The following is a 22527-nucleotide window of genomic DNA, read 5'->3' as shown; positions in this document are numbered from 1 at the left end:
CCTTTACCTTAATACTTTTATATGCAGAATAATTAGAGAAATCATATTATGTAAAAAAAAAACATATCATTTCATTTATAAACACGAAGTTGACCTTGAAATCTCCGAAGCGCCTCCACCTGGACAAAAATTATTATCGTCATATGATAGCCCCCTTTGTACCGTGCAATTTTGGTTATATATACATTTGGTTTATATACATTTTTCTCTAAACCTTATAGATTCGAAGATATTAAGGTGCTAATAGTTATTGAGACACCCTGTATACTCATTTCTCTGACAAGGAAAATAAATTATATTTTCTAACAAAATTGGTCTTCATAATCTTTAACCAAGTCGAACACATCCTTTGGGCAATACGCCCATATTATCAAAATAGTATATAAATGATACATAATTGTACTACTATCTGATACGTATCATTATCTGTGAAACGATATGTATCGCATCAATAACTGATATATGTATAGGTATGTAAGCACTGACGAGATACTCATAGTCAGTCTTTGGATGCATTCAAAAAACACAACATAGTTGATCTAAAATCTATAAATAAGGTAAAATATATTACCTTATGTATTATCTTATGTATTATCATATCTAATTAAGTAATATATAGTTTCGAAGTGCATAACAAAATGTCGAAAAGGAAAGATTTCTGTAATTTATCAGCTCGTCAGCAACGTAGACGTGTTGTTAACCTCACATATGTGGATTTACTCAGTCAAATGTAAATATGAATATAAATATAAATGTAAATACGAATTTTGATAATGCTGCTTTCATGTCTAATCCTAAAAATAATAATAGTGAAACTGAATATGAAAGTAAGAGTAATAAAGATACGACATATGAAAATGATAACAGTAATTTCGAAACAGTAAATGATATGCACATTAAAAACAAAAATTTTGGTGTAAAAATACAACAAATTTCAACAAATAATATCACATATGATTTACGTTCATGGATTTTAAAATATAATATAAGTCATGCAGCAGCAAATGATCTTCTACAAATTTTGAGAAAACATGAACACAAAAATTTGCCAAAAGATGTAAGATCCTTAATGAAAACACCACGAAATGTACAATCGAATATCATGCATATTTTTCAACAAGGCAAATATATACATTTTGATTTAGAAAAAGGTATCAGAATTTCTATATATAAACATTATGTCAATTTGCCACAAGAAATTTTTTAAAATTTTACTACAGATGGATTGCCTATATCCAAAAATTCTTCTAGACAATTTTGACCTCTTTTAGCTGCTATAGTGGACAACGCCTTATACACAGAGCCATACCCAATTGGAATTTATTATGGTACAAGAAAACCAGAAGATGTAAATATTTTTTACAGCCATTAGTTACAGATATGTTGCATATAAAGAATCAATGTGGAATATATGTCGATGAAAAACTTATTTCTGTAAAAATAAATGCCTTTGTGTGCGATGCACCAGCAAGAGCTTTTATTGCTGGCATAAAAAATTATACAGGATACTTTGGCTGTACAAAATGTGTATGCAAAGGTGAATTTATTGAAAATAGAGTTGTTTTTCCAGAGTTAAAATGCTCTTTTCGAACAGATGTATCATTTAAAAATAAGATGCAGCCTGAGCTATAGAAATATAAAAATTTTATATTCTCATTATTTTTTTGTTAAAAAACAACGATTAGAGATATAAAGAAAGTTATTGCGTTTTTTATTTGTTAACTCGAACCGACCCCTGACTCTAAAAGTTCTACACCTTTAGAGTCAGGAGTCGGGTCGAGTTAATAAATCGAAAACGCTATTAGATGAACATGCTATCTGCTATAGAGTTTACAAAAATTTCATTTTCTTATTATTTGTTTTATTTTTTGTTAAAAAACAACTATTGGAAATATAGAGAAAGTTTTAAATGACCACATAAAGAGATGTTAGAAAGTTATGTAAGTTAAATATATAAATGTATTATTAATTTCTCAAACTCAAAAGATTTAAGCCTATTAAATAATCCTCATCTTTTCATTATCCTATTAATTAAATCCCTTTTGTATTCATTAAAGATTGAAGATTGAAGATTGAAATTTGACCAAACAAGATAAAAAAGTACTTAACTTAAGTAGCTAAAATTTCTTTGTCTTGTTTGGTCAAATTTTTTAAATTTCAATCTTTAATCTGAATTTTTTAATTAGTCGAATACGGATTTTACGCATTTAAAACATATATGTTATGCATTTGAAATGTATGTTACCTAACGTTCTATATCTGAAATGTATCTGTTATGTGATATATAATGGCACAATTATATATCATAAATATAATATTTAAAGTATAGTGATACATATCTCTGATATATCAGAGAAATGCTTTTGTTACTGACATTCAGAAATACATGTAACATACATGTGTGTTACTTACTATGTAACTGGTTACTTTATGATATTTAATGTTATGAATCTGAGATATATATATATTATATCGCTGCGTTTGCTGGGTTGTAATAAAACACATGTAGAACGTAAGCTCATCCACGCAGAAGGAGCGAGGTAGAAGAGAAATGTTAGACTTAAACTGTATGATAGTTGAGATCTTAATGATCAAAATTAAGTAAAGAAATTCCGAGTGATGATAGAAAAGAGTGGAAGAGGGGGGAAGGAAAAACAAGGAGTTGGAAGGATATGGAAGGGAACATATGGTGAAATAGAGGGGATGAACGAATTAGTATAGGAAAGGGAAAACAATACATTTATAGAGGAGAAAATAAATTAATAATGGGGAGATAAGCATCCGGTAAATTTTCAGTGTCATTTTGATTGTTCAGATCTGCATTTTGTCTTTTTATAAAAACCATTTCAGATATCATTCTTTTGCTATACGAAGCCATCCCCGTCCAAAATCTTTACATTACCCCAGTCGAAATCGTGGGAGGAATCAATCCTATGTTTAGAGATAACAAAAGGGGAACAGCTCTTTTTATTAATGTCGTTATTGTGTTCTTTAATTCTAGTATTGAGCTGTCTTTTAGTCTGTCCCACGTAAGTCTTATCACAATCTCGACACGGAATCATATACACAACTTGACAATGGGAAAGTTTGTTTAAATTATCTTTGCCTGTTTTTATAAAATGTGTTAGATTGTTTGGGATTGAGCAGGCTAATTTAAGATTGAAGCTTCTGGCAATAAAGTTAAAATCTCTATATATCGATGAAATGTAAGAAATAGTTAGAAAAGTCTTAAAGTCATTATTATCAAAATCATTATTAAAATTGGCCCCTGTTAAATTATTGTCACTTATTTTGTTGTGAATTAAAAACTTTAGCCTTTTGTTGCGCTTACTATGGTGGCGGTAGGCGCTGCGTATAGATTCGGGATTCGCCGTGCTGGTCAAGGGGGCTTTGGCTCGGAGAGTTTAGAATAATTAAGCACTTCTGAATATATATAGAATAGCTTTTATTTGGTATCTTCTTATTACACTTGTCACCTCACTTATTCGGCGACCGTACTACCGTGGTTACGCGTGTACGCGACGTGTCGTGCTTCGTCCGGAACTTTGCTGATAAAAACCCGCGGCGCCTTGTGTGCCGCCTTAATTTATACGGATCAGTATTCGGAACACAATGAGACTTGAACTATATCGATCCATTGTGTTACCAAAATGCTGATCTGTTTAACCTACTTTAGACGCAAGTGACACTCGGGCTTCTAAGAACGAGTGCTCGCGTCAGCGCCTAATTGTTTAATAATTAAATAACTTTTGTCACAGGATTCTCGAGAAGTGGCCTCGATTAATGGCCTTCTAAATGTTTATTATTGTTATTGCCTAATTAACCTATAATTATTACGTTGTGGTCTTTCGACACACAACATCCCTCCCCCGTTAAAAGAAGGAAACGGAGGTACGAAGTTTTCGTTTGTTTAGTGCAGTTGTCTCAGTAGTAACCTGAGTAGTGCATGTTATAATGATTTACAATTTTACGCATTCCGGGGTTGCGAGAGTTCTCGAGTTTCCCTTTTTCTTTTCGCTAGAACAATTACCATTCCTATTAATAGGGTTAACACAATAACTACGATGGCTACAGAACTAGTGACCATAGGATAAATAAATATTGGCTTTTTAAATTGCACAACATTACTTTCTTCTAATTCCTTGTTAATTTCTTTTATTTCTCTTCCTAAATCCATGAGTTCCTTAGGGCTCTGGATGATTTTCATTAATTTTATTGGTCTGATTGCCTCCTCTGGCTTATTTATGACCGTCTCTTTTATTAGAGTTAAATTAAATTTCGGCAAAAAGGCTTGAATGCTAGTGTCGCTTGTTGACGTTAAAGTCCTGATGGTCATGTCCGTCGTAATTATTTTACAATTATTTACTAATGTAATTTTACCGGTGCGTTCGATTTTGATTCGCATATTCCTTTTATTTTTGCACTGTATAATTATTTCCTGTTCTTTATTAGTCGAATACAGCCATGAATTTTCTTTGCTTAGAGCTATCCAAATCGTTTGGTTAGATTTAATATATCTAACGTCGCACGCATTTTCTTTCGCTAGTCCCGCGTACAACTATACTTCACAGAGTGCTCTCGGATTTATAGAGTATACTGGACTGTCTGGTTTACAAATATACTGATTTACGATTTTTACACACTTAAATTTTCTACCGTCATGGTTACATAGGAGGGTAATTCCAGATTAACGGCAATTACATGTTGGTTTATTTCCGTAAAGGTAAATAGTTCGCCATGGTTATGGACAGGTAGAGGAATTATCTTTATTAACTTATATTTAGGATAAGATACAAGTGGAAATTTTAATATAGTGTACACAGTGTCGTTCGCATAATATGCGTTAACAGTGGTCAATTTCTCTAGTGACGGCCATCCACTATTTTCGAGGGCAAAGGGGAAGTGCGTCCCTTGAGGCAAGTGTGGCGTTATCGTTCGCAATTCACTAAAAATTTGCTCTACCGGAACTAACCTAGGGTGTATAATTCCGTGTGTAGCGTAGGACAAGTAGTCATATACGTTCTGTACGTCACGTTGTTAATCGGTTAACATTTTATTAATAATAGTATAATATTCGTTTATTTCTTCGCTTTTGATAATTAACAATGTTCCGCTGTAGATACGCTTATCTAGATCGTATAATCTTTCGTTATTCTGTTCGATGGTTTCTTCTAAATCACTGATATGCGCTATTGTAGTATTTAATACTTTTAATTGGTTATGCGTTACGTGTGTAAGCGTCTTCTGGTTACTTTGTATTAGCATCAGTTGTTCGTTTATTTGTTTTTCATCGTCGGCGTCCATAGTGCCGAATAACGATTTAGCTAGCGAACCTATTCCGTTAATCAGTCCGCGCTTTCTATTTGATGAATCCTTATAGATACTGTTTAATCTGTCTATTAGTGCAGCTAATCTAACTTCATCTTTCTTTATTAATTCTAACAGATTCGCGAATTTGCTTTTCTCTGGACGATTCGGATGTATCGTGTCCCTCGCGCTTTCGGCTCGCTCGACCCATTCTCTGATATGCTCATGACGCTGACCTAACGACGATATTTCGAGTTTGATTACTAGTTTCCAGGTAGAGTCTATAATGTTCAGGTCTCCAATCTCCTCGAAATATAACCCAGGCTCTTGCTGGAATCGGTCCACGGTGACGGGTAGGTTTGTCTCAGGTTGCGTCGCAAGCGCTTCCCGGAGAATTAGATACCTGTTATCAGGTGGTTATAAAGTTACATTGGATATGAATGAGCATTTTTTTTTTTTTTTTTTTTTTTTTTTACCGGTGGGTCGTTATAGAGCGAGTGGCGCGTAGTTTAGTACTGTTTCGATTCGCGACAATGAATGAGACCTTCCTCGTTGAGTCTGATACGATCGCGGGAACGCGGCGCGTGTTTCGCCTCCGTCTACCGCGGAAGCCTTTCCCGCTTCGCAAGGATTTAATAGACGTGACGGCGAAGTTCGAGGGAGAGTTGCCCCCAAGTTTTCTCCGGGGGTTTTTCCGGTTTGGCGTGCCGGTGGCGCATATGATAAAGTGCATGGAGAAGCAAGGAGAGGCGAAGAGGTAAGTGTTTATTGTTCCACAAATAATTTTAAACGATTCGCATGAACGACCATGCTTTTCCTCCCCGCTTTTATAGTGTAATTCACGTCGGAATTTTGTTTAATTATTATATGCGGTCCTCTCCATAAAGATTCTAATTTCTTAGAGCGTCCACGGCGCAGTGTTTCATCGTATAGCAATACCTTGTCGCCTGCTCTAAACGTGCTTATATTAGCCTTTTTGTCGTAGCATTCTTTTGATTTTGCTTTCTCCTCTTGCATGTTCGCTTTCGCTACCTGGTGTGCTGCGCGCAATCTTTCTTTGAACTCGGATACGTAGTCATCATACGTATACGTTAATTTCGGAGGACATGTCAGGGCCGTAGGGAGCGTAACCTGGTGTCCGTACAACAGTTCAAATGGCGTATAGCCTGTCGCTGTATGTGGTGTAGTATTGTATGTGAACATCGCGTAGGGCAGCCATTCGTCCCAATCGGTCTGATCTCCGTTTATGTAGTGTCGCAAGTACTCTGCTAGTGTCCTGTGCGATCTTTCGAGCGCGCCGTTACTTTCCGGGTGGTACGCGCTTGTACGAATCTTCTCAATTTTTAACAGTTTGCAAGTGCTCTTAAACACTTCGCTCATAAAATTCGTTCCTTGGTCGGTGAGAATTTTATCAGGCACTCCGTATTCCAAAATTATTTTTGTAACGAATGCCTTCGCTACTGTACCAGCTTCCTGATTTTCGATGGGCATTGCCTTGCTCAGTTTCGTGAAATGATCTTGGAATGTTAGTACGTATTTGTTTCCGGTTAGAGTTACGGTTAACGGTCCTACTATATCTAGTGTGCATTTTTCGAATGGCCTATCCGGAGTATCGGTAATAATCATTGGCGCTTTACTTCGCCGTTTTAATTTATTCTTTTGGCAATGCTCGCATTTGGCAATGTATCGTTCTACGTCTTTTGTTAACCCTCTCCAATTGTGAGTCAAACGGATTCGATTTATGGTGCGTTGCACGCCTTGATGCCCGCCTATCGGTGCATCATGATACTCATACAATATTTGCTGTTTCTCTTCCTCCATGTACCTTTTTATCTCTTTTTCGCTATTTCTTTCTTCTTCCTCTTCGTCACTCTCTTTCTCCTTGTCGATTATATGTATATCGTGAGCGACGTTGCGACTTAGTGCGTCAGCATTTGTATTGTACTTTCCGGCTTTGTGTACGATTTCATAGTCGTACTCTTCCAATTTCAGTCTCCATCTAATTAGACGAGATCCTGGATCTGTCACGTTAAACAACCAAATTAGCGGTTTATGGTCGGTGACAATTTTAAATTTGGTCCCGTATAGGTACGGTCGAAAATGTTTGACCGCCCACACAATCGCGAGTAATTCTTTTTCCGTCGTGTTATAATTTTGTTCTGCACGAGAAAGAATTCTACTAGCATAAGCTATTGGTCGGTCTTGTCCTATCACTCCTTGTGACAAGATACCTCCTATCGCGAAATCCGATGCGTCGGTAGTCAGTATAAATTCATCGTTAAAATTTGGATACTGCAAGACGGGAGCGGTAATTAATTTCTCCTTTAGATTGTCAAAAGCTCCTTGCTGCTCTTGTGTCCACTCGAATTTTACTCCCTTTCTAATCAATTTCGTGAGTGGTTTGACTATTTTCGAAAAATTTTCGATAAATCGTCTATAATAGCCCGCCAGTCCTATGAATGATTGCACATCCTTGACTCGTTTTGGCGTAGGGAAATTCTTTACTGCCTGGATTTTTCCAGGGTCAGGCATAATTCCGTGTTCGGTAATTATGTGTCCTAAATATGCCACTTCTTTTCTAAGAAATTCACACTTGTCCGGCTGTCATTTCAGATTATTGTCGCGTATTTTTTGTAATACTTCTAATAGTCGCCGGTTGAGGTCTTCTAAACTAGCGCCGTATATCACGATGTCGTCTAAATAGACCAGACACCGTATTCCTTGTATGCCCGCCAGAATAGTATTCATTAATCTTTGAAACGTTGCCGGGGCATTCTTTAGCCCGAACGGCATCCGATTAAATTCATAATGCCCGTAGGGCGTTGAAAAAGCCGTTTTTTGCTTATCTCTGTCTGCCATGGGTATTTGATGATAGCCCGATGCCAGATCTAATGTTGTAAAATATTTCGAATTCCCTAGTTGGTCCAAAATATCTGTTATATTTGGCAGTGGAAAAAAGTCTCCGACTGTTAGGTCGTTTAATTTTCGGAAATCGACCACGACTCGCATTTTAGGTTTTCCCGAAGCGTCTGTTTTCTTCGGTACCACCAAAAGTGGTGCGTTCCATTGACTCGAGCTTGGACGTACGATATCGTTTCTTAGCATTTCCTGTACCTGTCTATTTACTTCGGCCTTATGCTTTTCCGGTAATCTATACGGTCGCGTATTCGCGGGTGCCGTACCGGCTCGAGTTACGATCTCGTGTTGCAGTGCCTCGGTGCAGGTCAGGGGTTCTCCGTCCAAATGGAATATGTCACTGTATTTTTCGCAGATTGCCAATATTGCTTTTTCTTCTTCGCAATTCATATGCTCGGTCCTTATTGACTTTTTTATTTTTCCAATACGCGATAAGGGTACTGTATCCTCCTCTTCGCATTTTCCGGTGGTTAAGATTTGTGCTTCCACCTTATTTTCTATGGGCTCAATATCGACGTGTGGGGCTTGTATTTCGATCTCTTCGTCGGTGGTGTTTATTACGCTTACGGGACAGCTATAGTCACTGGCGTTTACTAAACAACCGCCGATGATCACCCCTGGTCGTGTCTCCAATACGTGCACGACTCCTAGAGCGTTTTCGCTTGTCGTGGCCTGCACGACTGTTTCACTTCGTGGTGCCAATGTTATTTTCTTATAAGGAAACAGCTTGAATGTAGTTTCTCCTATGGTTAATCGCTTAGTGGGGTACTCCCAATGCGTCACATGCCGTTTCAAAAAATCTGCGCCCAGAATTCCTTCATGTGTTATGGGGAAATCATCTCCCACTACATGTATCTTGTGTCTTATGCGCTTGTTGCGCATGGGTATATTGGCTTCAATTATCCCCAAAGTTTCCGTTTTTCTTCCGGTGGCGCCGATTAATGTAATTTTTTCGTCATAGATTAGCGTTTCTCCCTTCAGATGTTTTAACTTTATTAATGTTAATGTAGCGCCGGTATCCACTAGCATGGTAGATATTTCTCCTTTTGCTTCTTTAACAGGGATTTTAATCAGATTCAAATCCGTGTTTGTTTGCGCTATTTTATCAGTATGTGCGACTTGTAGAGTTTTTGCTGGTCGAGCTGTTCTCTTGGCAGTGACCTCGCTCTCGTTATCGCTATCGTCGCCCTTGCCCTTATCACTTTTAGTGTATTTAATGGCTCTTGGGCGTACATTATCGTTTGAGTTGGCCCCCTTTTCGGGTCGGCCGTTTAGCAGCCAACACTCGTCGCACAAGTGTCCTGTCTTTTTGCAATGCTTGCAATATTTTTCAAGAGCGTTTACTCTTTGTCCGTCCGCCTTGGGTAAGTTGAATCGGTTAGCGAAACGACTTGTGCGGCATTCGCGTCCGTGGTGGCCCCATTTGCCACATTTTGCACATTGCGGTGGTTTTTCTCGCGTGGTACCTACCGCTTTGTAATTAGGCTTATTCATTACGTTTGGGCCTCTCATTTTTTCTTCTGAGGCAGCCACTGCTATCGCCTCTTGCAGATTGCTGTAGTTCCGCGATCGGACTATTATTTTTATGTCCTCCTGCAATCCTAATTGAAAATTTTGCAGGGCCTGGCCTTGTATTGTTCCCTTAATCGTGTTCTTTTCGGCCACGGTGTGTCCCTTGCCTTCAATCGTTGACTCATAGAGTTTCATTGCGAGCTGATCCACTCGCAGGCCATATGCTTGAGCGCCCTCCCCCTGCTTTTGCTTGAGTGTGTTAAACTCTAACTGCAGGTGAGCAATGCTTTTACGGGTCGTATAGCATACCTCGAGTTCTTGCTTCAGTTCCGCGAACGTTTGTATGTTTCGCGTCTGGAAATCGAGCATGACCTTTCCCTTTAGCTTAGTGCACAATATGGCCTTGAGTAACTGTGACTCTTCTGTAGGATTTATGCTTTCCATTGCATATGTGCTTGCGCTTAAAAATTCTTGAATTTTGTGCTGCGCGGTACCGTCAATTTCCGGTATTATACTCCGCGCCTCTTTTAATTGCATGTAGCTGGTCGCGGGTAGGGACCTACTTCGTATATCGGATGGGCCACGTCCGTATGTCACGTTCGTCTCTGTTACACGTCGTGGTGAAACCTGTGCCCTTTTATCAGGCCCGAACGCGACTGGTCGGATCGTGTTTCTTATATCGCGTTGCTGTTCTTGTAGATCGACGAACTGCTCTTGTAAGCGTAGTATTTGCGTGTGGAAGTGTTCCTGTATCCCTTGTAGTTGAACTCGCATGTCGCTCATAAATTCGACCATTATTTCCATCTGCTCAGTTTCGCGATTTCTATGCGTTCCAGCCTCTATTACGGTCTCTTCGCCCTCGTTACTTAGTTGTTCGCGTAACGATTCTATATCCTCGTCTATCGCGCTGGCAGTTATGTTGCGCGGTGCTTGGGCCATCATGCTCCGGTATCTTATCTCGCGCGGATCGAATATACTGCTATCGTATGAGGTCAGTTCGGACTCGCTATTTGCTGACGCGCGACTCGGTGTTCTACTGCCTATTTGTCTGTTTCGACGCGTTTCCCTATCCTCGCTTTCGGGTATTAGACTAGTATCTATTTCCCCGAAAGAGTAGTGTCGATTTATTTCTATATTCTCGTGGACTTCCGGATTCTCGCTCGCGTTTTCGGTACTAGAACTCTGTGTTTCGAGTTCGCGATTTCCGCGTGTCGCACGCTGTGTTCCCTGACTCGGGTTTATAAGTGCGCTTATCGCTCGTTGGCCCTGGCTGCTGAATAGCCAGGATCGATTAAGTTGCACGTTGGGGTTATCGCGTTCCTCGGACATTAACGCCGCTTAACTTTTAGTGTACAATTTTTGTTAGTAACTTACAGAATTATTATCGCTCGCATGTTGAATCGCTGCTTGTGCCGTTGCGTCGGGCTGTCTTCTGCGTCCGGTTGTCGGCTGTTGAGGCAGGTCGCGGTTCGTCTCTGCGATAAGGCCGCTCTGCTCAGGTTACGCTGATTCAGCTCCTGCGGCGTTCTGCTAGGTTCACGCTGTCCCTCTGCTGCTTGCTGCTGCGGATTGCTTCGGCCTTGTCACTTTCTTGGTCACCAGTTTCAACACTTTAACTTTCGTTTTTGCGTTGTTTTTTGCTCTGGCGCCTGTGCTTCTAACTATTCGAGTTAGGCTTCTTGGTCCAGCTGCAGCCGTGCCCAGGTCATCAGGGTATTCAGAACATCCAGGTAAACGGTAAAGATGGCGAATCCCACCGCTGCCACCAATTTGTTGCGCCTACTATGGTGGCGGTAGGCGCTGCGTATAGATTCGGGATTCGCCGTGCTGGTCAAGGGGGCTTTGGCTCGGAGAGTTTAGAATAATTAAGCACTTCTGAATATATATAGAATAGCTTTTATTTGGTATCTTCTTATTACACTTGTCACCTCACTTATTCGGCGACCGTACTACCGTGGTTACGCGTGTACGCGACGTGTCGTGCTTCGTCCGGAACTTTGCTGATAAAAACCCGCGGCGCCTTGTGTGCCGCCTTAATTTATACGGATCAGTATTCGGAACACAATGAGACTTGAACTATATCGATCCATTGTGTTACCAAAATGCTGATCTGTTTAACCTACTTTAGACGCAAGTGACACTCGGGCTTCTAAGAACGAGTGCTCGCGTCAGCGCCTAATTGTTTAATAATTAAATAACTTTTGTCACAGGATTCTCGAGAAGTGGCCTCGATTAATGGCCTTCTAAATGTTTATTATTGTTATTGCCTAATTAACCTATAATTATTACGTTGTGGTCTTTCGACACACAACACTTTTTTGTATGGTCGAAAAAATATATAATTTAATGGATAACAATTGTTTAAAAGGATATTAATTGCCAATATAAAATTCTTATTATGGAATTTAGGGTAGGAGAGTAAAAAAATTCTATCGGTCAAACTTATAATGGTCCCTTTTTTGTGCGAAATAGGATGGTGGGAATGGTAATTTAAATATCTTCTTGAAGAAGTAAGTTTTTGAAACCAGTCAAATATGATTCTGTTATTTTCCAAGATCAAAGTTACGTCAAGGAAGTTAATGCGATTGTCTAATCCAATTTTAACTGTATAGTGTATTGCTACGTGCGTTTGAGTGTGTTCGAACTGGTGAGAAAAGATAGAGTCAATTTAACAAAAATATATTGTTGCGCCCGTACTATTTCGCCGCTGATGCTGTGTGTATTACAGCTGACGGACCGATCGATAATATCGATCGGTCATTAGAGAGTTGAAGCCAAATGGCATTTATTAATAATCTTTCTTATATTCGTTGTCAAGACAACGAATATTGATTAACAGTTTAAAGGGTCTCTATGACAGTTATAAACAAACTGTCATATGTCAGATCTGAGATAGCTGTCTGCTCGGGCGGACGTATACGACAGCTCCGGTCTTTAAATTATATTTCCGGTTTCTTATTGTAAAGTTCTGTGTTGTTTATTAAAGTGTTCTCTGTTTATTCGAAGTGTTGTGTTGTGTTGCTTGATTTCGTGAGTTTTGTTGTTGTGCGTGAAATACCAGTCCGCGGACGCAACAATATTTTATTTCTTTGTCAGAGAGATTGTATGTACAGTTATGCTTGAGCGTTTAAGGCGCCAAAGGCGCGCTCACGGCAATGTGTAAGGTCGTGAGTTTTAGAATAAAAATTGACGGGCGCAGTAAGATATTATCGGCCTCGTCTTAATTTATTGAACCGGTCCTAAGAGGGACGGTTCGATTGATGGAGCTCGCTGTAACGCTTTTCCTGGCGTTGGAGGAACTCCGTTCGGAAAGTGGTTTTCGGAATTACAACTGCTCTCCGAGCACGCCCTAGGCGGCAAAGTTTGGATTGCGATGGAGCGAGTCTCTGTCGTGCCTAGCGCTGCGACCGTCTCGGCTCTCGGCGCTGCAGAGCGTTCTGCAAACCGAGGAGAGAGAGGTCTCCGAATACGAATGTCCCCAGATACTAGAGTGCCCCGTGGCGGCCGAGTCAACCGGACACAGAACTTTAAAGGAATTAATTTCCAAGCTAGAGTCTGTGGAGGCGACGGCGATGCTGAAGTTGCAGCTGGCCGATGCTGGGACTTAGTTTCTTTCTGCCGTACCTTCCTAGGCACTGTGAGAAAGGTATGAAACTAGTCGCTGGTTACGCTCTACTAAAAGAGAGCTATTACTCAGCTTAAGAGTCCTAGTGAAGAGCTCGCCTCGAAGCGAGTGAGTGAAGTAGCAGATCGAGTCGACGCTCTTTTATAGTGAGCTGATCGATTCTCGATCGCGAGAAAGCCTTACACCGCCTGCGCTACCTCGTGGTGTAGCCATAGGTTTAGATCTTGGCTGAGGGCCTGCTGCGCGTAGCGGCGCCGCGGTGTATTATACCGCTTCGGTGCAGCGGTGGTATTCGGTGCATGTGGCGGTCACTATTATTTGAATCGCGTTTTTTATTGTAATAGTTAATATTTGGAAGCTTGTTATTTTTGTTTCTCAGAAAAATGCCGGCGAGGAACTTTGGAAACGTTTTCAAAAATTCAAAGGAAGCTAAACCGCATTTACATTTATTGGAAAATAATAAAGAAAATACAGTAGAAGTACAAGAGGACGCATTTTCTCTATTGCCTAATTTCCCTCTCACTACTGTGGAGCAACTTGAGACCTTCAACGAGCAGTTGAATGAAGCTAATGTTCGGCGACAATTTGTGAGTATATTGTTATTTACAACTTATGGATAAGTACATATGAAAATCTCGCTTCGTCCATCATAAGAAATTTTATAGTTAATTGTATAAATAATAATAATAATATTTTTTTTTATTTTAAAAAGATTAAAATTCAAATTTTTTGCTGTTTCGTCGGAGACATGTGGATGGCTTCGAAACCATTCCACGCGCCTTTGACTGAACAGAGATTATATTACTCTGTAGCCACGCTTCAAACCATGAAATATGCGGCAAGAAAATCTTCAATTATCATTAAATTGTATAAGTAACTATAATTAATTGAACCCGTCAACTAAATTTATCTTTTAAAAGATGAAGCGACTTTTGCGTCTGGACAACGTCAAATAACAGTACATACGTGCATATATGATATGGGCGTATTGCCCAAAGGATGTGTTCGATTTGGCTAAAGATTTTGAGAACTAATTTCGTTAGAAAATATTATTTTATTTTCCTCGTTAGAGAATGAATATATGTACAAGTGTTGTATTCTGTTTAAATTAATTGATTGCGCCAGAGGCGCTTTCTCGGTAAATGTGTAAGACCGAGAATCAAAAGAAAAATTGACGGGCGCGGTAAGATATTACCGGCCGCGTCTTTATATACTGAACGGGTCCTAAAAAAGACGGTTCAATCGAGTTGGCTCGTTGTAGCCCCTTTCCCGGTGTTGGAGGAACTCCGTTCGGAAAATGGTCTTCCGTCTGACAACTGCTCTCCGAGCAAACTTTAGGCGGCGAAGTCTGGATGGCCACGAAACGAGTTTCCGGTGTGCCTGTAGCTGCAACCGTCTCGGCTCTCGGCGTAACAGAATGCTCTGTGTACCGAGGAGAGAGAGATCTCCGAATTCGGATGTTGCCTGGTACGAGAGTGTCCCTTGGTGGCCGAGTCAACCAGACGCAGAACTCTAGGGGAATTAGCTTCCACGCTAGAGTCTGAGGAGGTGACGGCGGTACTGCTGAGTCAGCGGGCCGCTTGGTTGAAGTGTGCGGCCGATGCTGGAACTCTGTTTTTCTTTTACGTGCCTTGCGAGGCAACGTGAGAAAAAGGCGAGACAAATTGCCTCTGGTTAAGTTCTGCTAAAGCAGAGTAAGACTCAGATTAAGGGCCCTGTAGAGAGCTCGCCTTGAAGCGAGTGAGTGAAGAAAAATCTGCAGAGCAGCTCTTTTATACCGCTTCGATCGATGCTTGATCGCGAGAAAGCTTTTCACCGCCTGCGCAACCTGGCGGTGTATTCGCAAGCTCGTAACTCGGCAGAAGGCCTGCGGCGCGTAGCGGCGCCGCGGTGTATTATGCCGCGTCAGTGTAGCGGTGTGGCGGTGAGCCGCCACATATGATATTGTTTAAAATACATTTGTTACAGATTAAAAAAATGTCACAAGTGGGCGGAGAAACTATGCCCAAACAGGTCAGGAATGTTCTGTCCGAAACTATTGGATATGAAGTTGCCGAATTATATACCTGGACGGGACAGAGAAAAACATTATCTTTAAAACAAACGAAACTTTCTGACGCGATCATTGGTATTTATTTTTTTTTGCAATTTATTAAACATTTTCCAATTCTAAACAATGCACATAAAAAGAGACAATGAGTATATTTATATATATACTTATATCCAGTAATATGGATTTTTTTTGAAACAGTAAATACGTGTTTTTTCAATATTGGAAAATGTACTGAACATATCACATGCAAGTACACGCATATTTACGCACGCACATAAACAATTGACATAACATTGCTGATAGATTTTATTTTGTTATGCTATTTGTAGAAACTATATACAAGACAGAAAAAGCGACGGTTTCCGAAATTGAGAACTGCATCAAGGAATGGTTGCGACGAGCTGGCGACAGAATAAGGGCATTATTATGAAAAAAATAAATATATATATATATATATATATATATATATATATTGTTTCTTATTTATTGTACATCCTTTGCTTTCCTTATTCCTTTCCTGCTAACCCAGTTAACAGATGACTTAAATTTATCAAATAAGGCAATTATTACATGGTTAAATTGTCACACCATTTGAACTTATGGCTTACAACTTAAATATGAATTTATTCGGTGATAAGTTATCATTATTAATAAGATTACCCAAATGTATGACATTCAATTCATTCAAAATTACACAATAAATCGACTATTTTTTGGTTAATCCCTTACAGAAATTAAGTATTGAGGCTGAATATTAAATTGGCCAGTACTTTATTAATTTGTACTGGTCAATACTAAATTGGTCAATATTTTGTACTGGTCAATTTAATATTGAACCTCAATATTTAAGGGATTAACTATAAAATAGTTGACTTATTGTGTAATTTTGAATTTCTATTGATTGGGAAATTATATTGACGCAAAGTTGACTAAAAGATGACTTACCGTCAGACATAAAGTAGGCATAAAGTCGACATACAATCGGCATAAAGTCGACTCTGATGGATGACTTGAAGCCGACTATAGTTGGGACATTTGTCGACTATAAGTCGACTAAAAGTCAACATTCAGGCTGACTTTAAAGTCGACAGTTGACTTCTTCTGTCGACTTATAATCGACTTAAAGTCGACTTCGTGTTGTGTGGGATGCTATAATGGCTGACAAAGATTGAGCAGGGACGAGATAGCGGAAATCTTATTATTAGTAGAAGAGTGCAATTGTAGTGCAATTTAGTATATTATTCTTCGTATTTTGTTTCTACTATTTTTATTATCCATTTATCATGAGTGAGATAGATATACAAGTAGAAGCGGATAAGCCGGTAAGTTGATAAACAAAAATAATGTACGAGAGAGAAAGAGGTAATAAAAGGAAATATTGTATTTTATTGCAGTATGTTGTACTAGAGTTACCTGTACATGATAAAGTCGAATCAAATGTTTATGCAGTGCCAGCTTGTACTGCATGGTTAAAAAATATAAAGATGCATGCAAAAGATGGCAAACAAGTTACATTCGCAACTTTGTGCAAATGGCCTCCTGACAAATCAAAACTAAGTGATTATTTAGAAAAAAAGAAGAAACCGACTAATACTTGGATCACATATAAAAATGTTAAAATTTTGAAGTTTTGTAGTAAGTAATTATATTATATATATATTTTAGCATTATGCATGATTATTATTGTAAATAATCTGTTGGCTTTTTTTTCTTGACTTTTCTTTCTTATACAGAGTGAGGAAAAAGTATCGGGACACCTAAATAACTTCTGAATTTATTATTTGGCAATGAAGATACTGCCATTTCAAGATCTATAGTTGAAAGAACGATAAGGCGTTTCAACGAAACTAGAAGTGTTAAAAATCGTCCAGTATTAGGTAGGCCAAAGTCAGCAACAAATCCAGAAAAATCATTAAATGTTTTACAATCCTTCATCAAAAATCCGCATGATTCAAGCCGTAAAGTAGCTCTGCAACATGACATCAATCAAAAGTCTATTCTTAAAATATTAAAAAATAATAAATTTTATCCCTATAAAGCCCATCTTGTGCAAGAGCTAAATGAGGATGATTTTGATAGGCGCATTGAATTTTGTGAGTTGATGATGGAAAGAATAGACGAGGATCCTAACTTTCTATCAAACATAGTTTTCTCAGATGAAGCAACATTTCAGATAAATGGCAACAGCACAATTGCAGATTCTGGTCTGACGCAAATCCTCACTGGATTGAAGAAACACACACGCAATATCCGCAAAAATTAAATGTGTGGGCAAGCATTCTCAATAATGCCCTCATTGGTCCATTTTTTATCGATGGAAATTTAACAGCTGCGAAGTACGAGGATATGCTAAGACATGAAATAATTCCAGCAATACAGGCTATCGTGGAGGACAATTTTGAGGACACATGGTTTCAACAAGATGGTGCTGCGCCGCATTACGGAAGGAACGTCCGTCATTATCTAAGCACAATGTTTCCTGAGCAATGGATAGGTAGGAGAGGAGCTATCGAGTGGCCTCCAGGATCGCCTGACCTAACACCTCTCGACTACTTTCTGTGGGGTTATTTAAAAGAAAGAGTTTACAAAACGAAACAACAAAATCTGGATGAATTACAAAATCGGATTCTTCAGGAAGCTGCTCTTATCCCTTATAATTACATTCAAAATGCCGTTTTATCTTTTTATCATCGGATAGCCTGTTGTCAAACAGTTGACGGTGCACATTTTGAACAATTGATATAAACCTTCCTATACAACCTTAGTTAATTACATCCTCGGTATTGCACACACACACACACACACACATACACACACACACACACACACACACACACAGCAGAAGTGGTTTGGAGTCATTAATTACTGCGCAAGCACGCACACCCCACATGCCTTCCTACATGTAATTTTATCCACACGTGTATGCAGTTGAATGTTGCAAACTACATATTTTTTCTTGAAAGCAACTATGTGTTTTCTTTATACCAATTGATTCGTCTCATTATTTTATGCATAAAAGTATTAAGGTAAAATTCCCAAAAATTGAATGTTTTACAAGATATTTTGTATTTTATGTCAAAATACTGTAATTTACAAGCCTCATAACTCGAAAAGTACTTAATGAAAAATAACTTTATTATAGTGTTTTGAAAAACTCTTGACACCAGCTATTAGATTTTGGAATCAAAAATAGGGGTTTCTATTTAAAAAACCTAACTTAACCTTGAAATGACCTTGAAGGTCAAGCTCAAAGTCAAATTGAAGGTCACCGTTGAATTCCTCGTTGAAAATTACTACAGAAATGACCTTGACCTTTTTCAAAAATACCTTACATGAGAAAATATTCAGCCGTCCCGGAACTTAATTGACACCCTGTATATATATATATATATATATATATATATATATATAATTTTTAAATAATTATTGTTTATTGTGCTTTTATAGATACATGCATGTCATATGCAGATACCCATAAGAAATCACCTTTCAAAAATAATGGTGAGTTGTTTTTTCAATAGCAAACACAATTTTTTCTTAATTATTACAATATCTCATTCCTTTTTTTCATAGTAAATATATATAATGGATTTTGTATCGTAAGGAAGAATAACCATTAAGTCAACCACGTGTTGCTCTGTAAATAGAGTTTATTCTATAGCTTACATTATATTTACAACCTAATTACACGGCTATTCGCCCTCTCCTTACCTGTAAATAGAGAAACGACAATTAAGGTTTCTACTTCAATGGTCACTTCTCTCTTTACCACTTTCTATCAATAGTTTATCTATCAATCTGCGATTTCTATCTATCTATCTGTCGTGGCAAAGCTTTTCTCCTCTGTCTCGTGCTTAGCCTAACCTTTCTCTATATGCTCAGTCAAGCCCGATAATCCGCCTTACCGACGCTCCTAAAGCGCGGTAAGATCTGAATTAAAGAAATACATTTTCTTTATATCCCCCCCCCCCCTTAAGGAAGACAATAGTTTACGTGCATGTGATCAGTATTCTCTACTACTATAACTACATTCTTCTATTATAGATGTACTATATGCTGTATTTTCTTCGTAGTTGATTGCTTCTGCAGGAAATATCTTCGTTATGTGGAAAAGATTGGATTCCTCTTTGTTGTGTCCAGTATCTATTCTGTATATTGACTTCGATATCTTTTCGGCAATTTTGTATAGTCCGGTTTTTAATTCGTCCAAGTTTTTTCTGTTTAATTTGTTTCCGTTTCCAACATATACCATGTCTCCTACTTCAAATTTGTAATGTAATCTATCTTCATTGAATAATTTTTTGTTGTATTCATGAGATTTTATAGTGTTTTTAAGAGCTGTTTCTCGATCTTGTATCCAGTGATGTTCTGTGACATTTTGTTTCAGTTCCATTGGTAGTGTTGTGGTGTCTGTACCGTCTAGTAGGTATTTTGGTGCAAATCCCGTGACCGTGTGTTTGGTTTCATTATATTTTTGTACGCATTGTTGTGCTATTGTTGTCCATGCTCTTTTCTTTTGGTTTTCATTTATTGCACATCTGATTTTGTTTACTAATGTTTGGTTTAGCCTTTCATTTAGGCCATTTGAAAAAGGTGAATCTACTGCTGTAAAAATTAGAGTAATGCCTTCATCCATTAAAAATTTTTTGAATTTTTTTGAATTGATTTTTGGATATTGATCTGCCAGGATTGTATTTATTTTGTCCACCTCTGAAGTGCTTTTTACCAATTTGATAAAATTAGTAGCATCTTGAGTTTTTGATGTTATTATGTAAGCGTACCTAGTGAAGTGGTCCACCAATAAATGTAGGTATTTTTTTGTTGATCGCGCTCCTCCAAAACCTCCAATTGTATCTATCAAGGTTATTTCAAATGGTTTCTTCGCTGGTCTCAATTGGGACATGAAGCTATATTTAGCTTGTCCTCTTGATTTGTTCTTTATGCATATTGCGCAGTTTTTGCATGTTTGTTTTATGTTTTTTGTTAAGTTCTTTGCGGTATAGAATGGGCTAATTTTTTTTACCATTTGGTTTATTTCTAAATGACACATTTTCGTATGTAATTTTTTTATAAGCTCTATACTGAATGGTTCTGATAAAATTATCTTCTCTTTTTTATTTATTTTCTTATAATGTACATTTTGTTTTGTGATTAATTTCCCTCTGTTTTTATGTATTTCTTCGTTCTTGTCTTGATCTAACATAATATCTTTTAGATCTATTAGATTGACTACTTGTAGTCTCTTTTCATTATTGGTATCTGATTCTAGTACTGGGTTTCGACTTAGAGCGTCAGCTTCTAGGTTATTTTCTCCTGGATTGTATATTATTTGGAAATCGTATTGTGATAGGAAATAAGTTAGTTCCCCTAGCTCCTCATCTGTCCTGGATTTTATGTTTAAATTCTTCAATGGTTTGTGGTCGCAGTATACTTTAAATGATTTTCCAATTAGCCAGAAATGCCAGTATTTTATGGCTTTTTTTATCGCTAAACATTCCAGATATATTGCTTTTTTTCGTTTTTGGAGTTCGTTTAATTTTTTTGAAAAATAAGCCACTGGTTTCTCTTCACCCTTATCTTAAGTTTGTTTTAAAACTGCTTCAATTCCTTGTAACGATGCATCTGTGTAGATTTTTATTGGACGTTTGTGATCGAATATTTCTAAAATTGGTTTGGAACATAATAGGTTTTTAACCTTATCAAATGATTTTTGGCATTCTTTTGACCACATGAATTCTTGGTTTTTTCTTAGTAACTTGTACAGAGGGTCTAGTATTATTGTTCTATTCGGAATGTACTTATGGTAGAAGTTTATCTTTCCTAAAAACTGTCTAATATTTTGTTTTGTTTTTGGAGTAAGGAAGTTCTTAATTGATATCAAATTATCATTTAATGGGCTGACCGTGTTGTTTATAATTATGTGTCCTAGATATTTTACTGATTTTGAAGCGAACTTACATTTTATGAATTTTAGTCTAAAACCTTCTTTTGATAATGCTTCCAATACTAGCGTTAAATGTTTAATGTGTTCAGCAAAATTTTTAGAGAATATGAGTATATCATCTATAAAACTTACTGCGAATTCTGTTAGGTTGTGCTTTCTTAAAATATTGCTTATTATCCTTTGGAATATTGCCGGCGAGGTTTTTAGACTGAAAGGGAGGCACGTCCATTGGTAGTGTCCATTTTGTGTTATGAATCCGGTTTTCTTCCTGTCTTCAATTCGTAATGGAATGCACCAAAATGCGGAATTTATATCTAATGTTGAAAACTTTGAGCAGTCTGTTGTTTGTATTATTAGGTCGTCGATCAGAGGAAACGGTTGGGCTTGTGGTACTACAATTTTGTTTAAATCTCTAAAGTCTATGCATAACCTTGATTTCTTGTTTTCATCTCTCTTGAATGCGAGAATTACAGGGGCCGCAAATGGACTGTATGAATCCTCTATTAGATGTTCCTGTAAAAGTTTTGAAATTTGCTCTTCTATTTCTTTCTTGTCCTCAATGCCACATTTGTATGGTCTTTTGCTGCAATATTTATCGACCAATAGGTCGATATGGGCTTCGTGATCTTTCACCGTACCTACGTCGTATTTGTCCTTTGCGAATATTGATCTGTAGTTATTTATTAATATTTCTAATTCGTCTCTTTGCTGAGAGTTTAGATGATCATCTATTTTTATTTCACAATCTATCTCATTTATATGCTCGTTAAAATTTAGTAAGTTTGCACCAATATTATCTTCTTCTTTTCCTAAAGCTCTTTTTTCTTTTTGTAAATTTGGTATAGCTTGTGTGATTTTCAGGTCTTCATTTTGTATTAGTTTAAACTGTTCTATTATATCTAGTCCTATTAGAAAGTCATAACTAAAGTTTTCCTCGTCTATCACGTGTACATACATTTCTTTTTCAATTTCGAAAATTTTGATTTTTATAGCTATCATTCCTTTAGTTTTTTTCACACCATTAATTGTTTGTAATTCAGTATTGCTATAGTTTTTTTCCTCACTCTTTAATTTCGTTATTTTTGAATTTATCAAAGAGACATTTAAACCAGAGTCGTATATCCCCTTTATTTTCAATGTGTCATTGAGTACTAGTTCGACTTTAATTAA

This window comes from Linepithema humile, chromosome 4, assembly GCF_040581485.1.
Source record: "Linepithema humile isolate Giens D197 chromosome 4, Lhum_UNIL_v1.0, whole genome shotgun sequence".
Lineage (NCBI taxonomy): Eukaryota > Metazoa > Arthropoda > Insecta > Hymenoptera > Formicidae > Linepithema > Linepithema humile.
Note: the sequence above shows the minus strand (reverse complement) of the source record.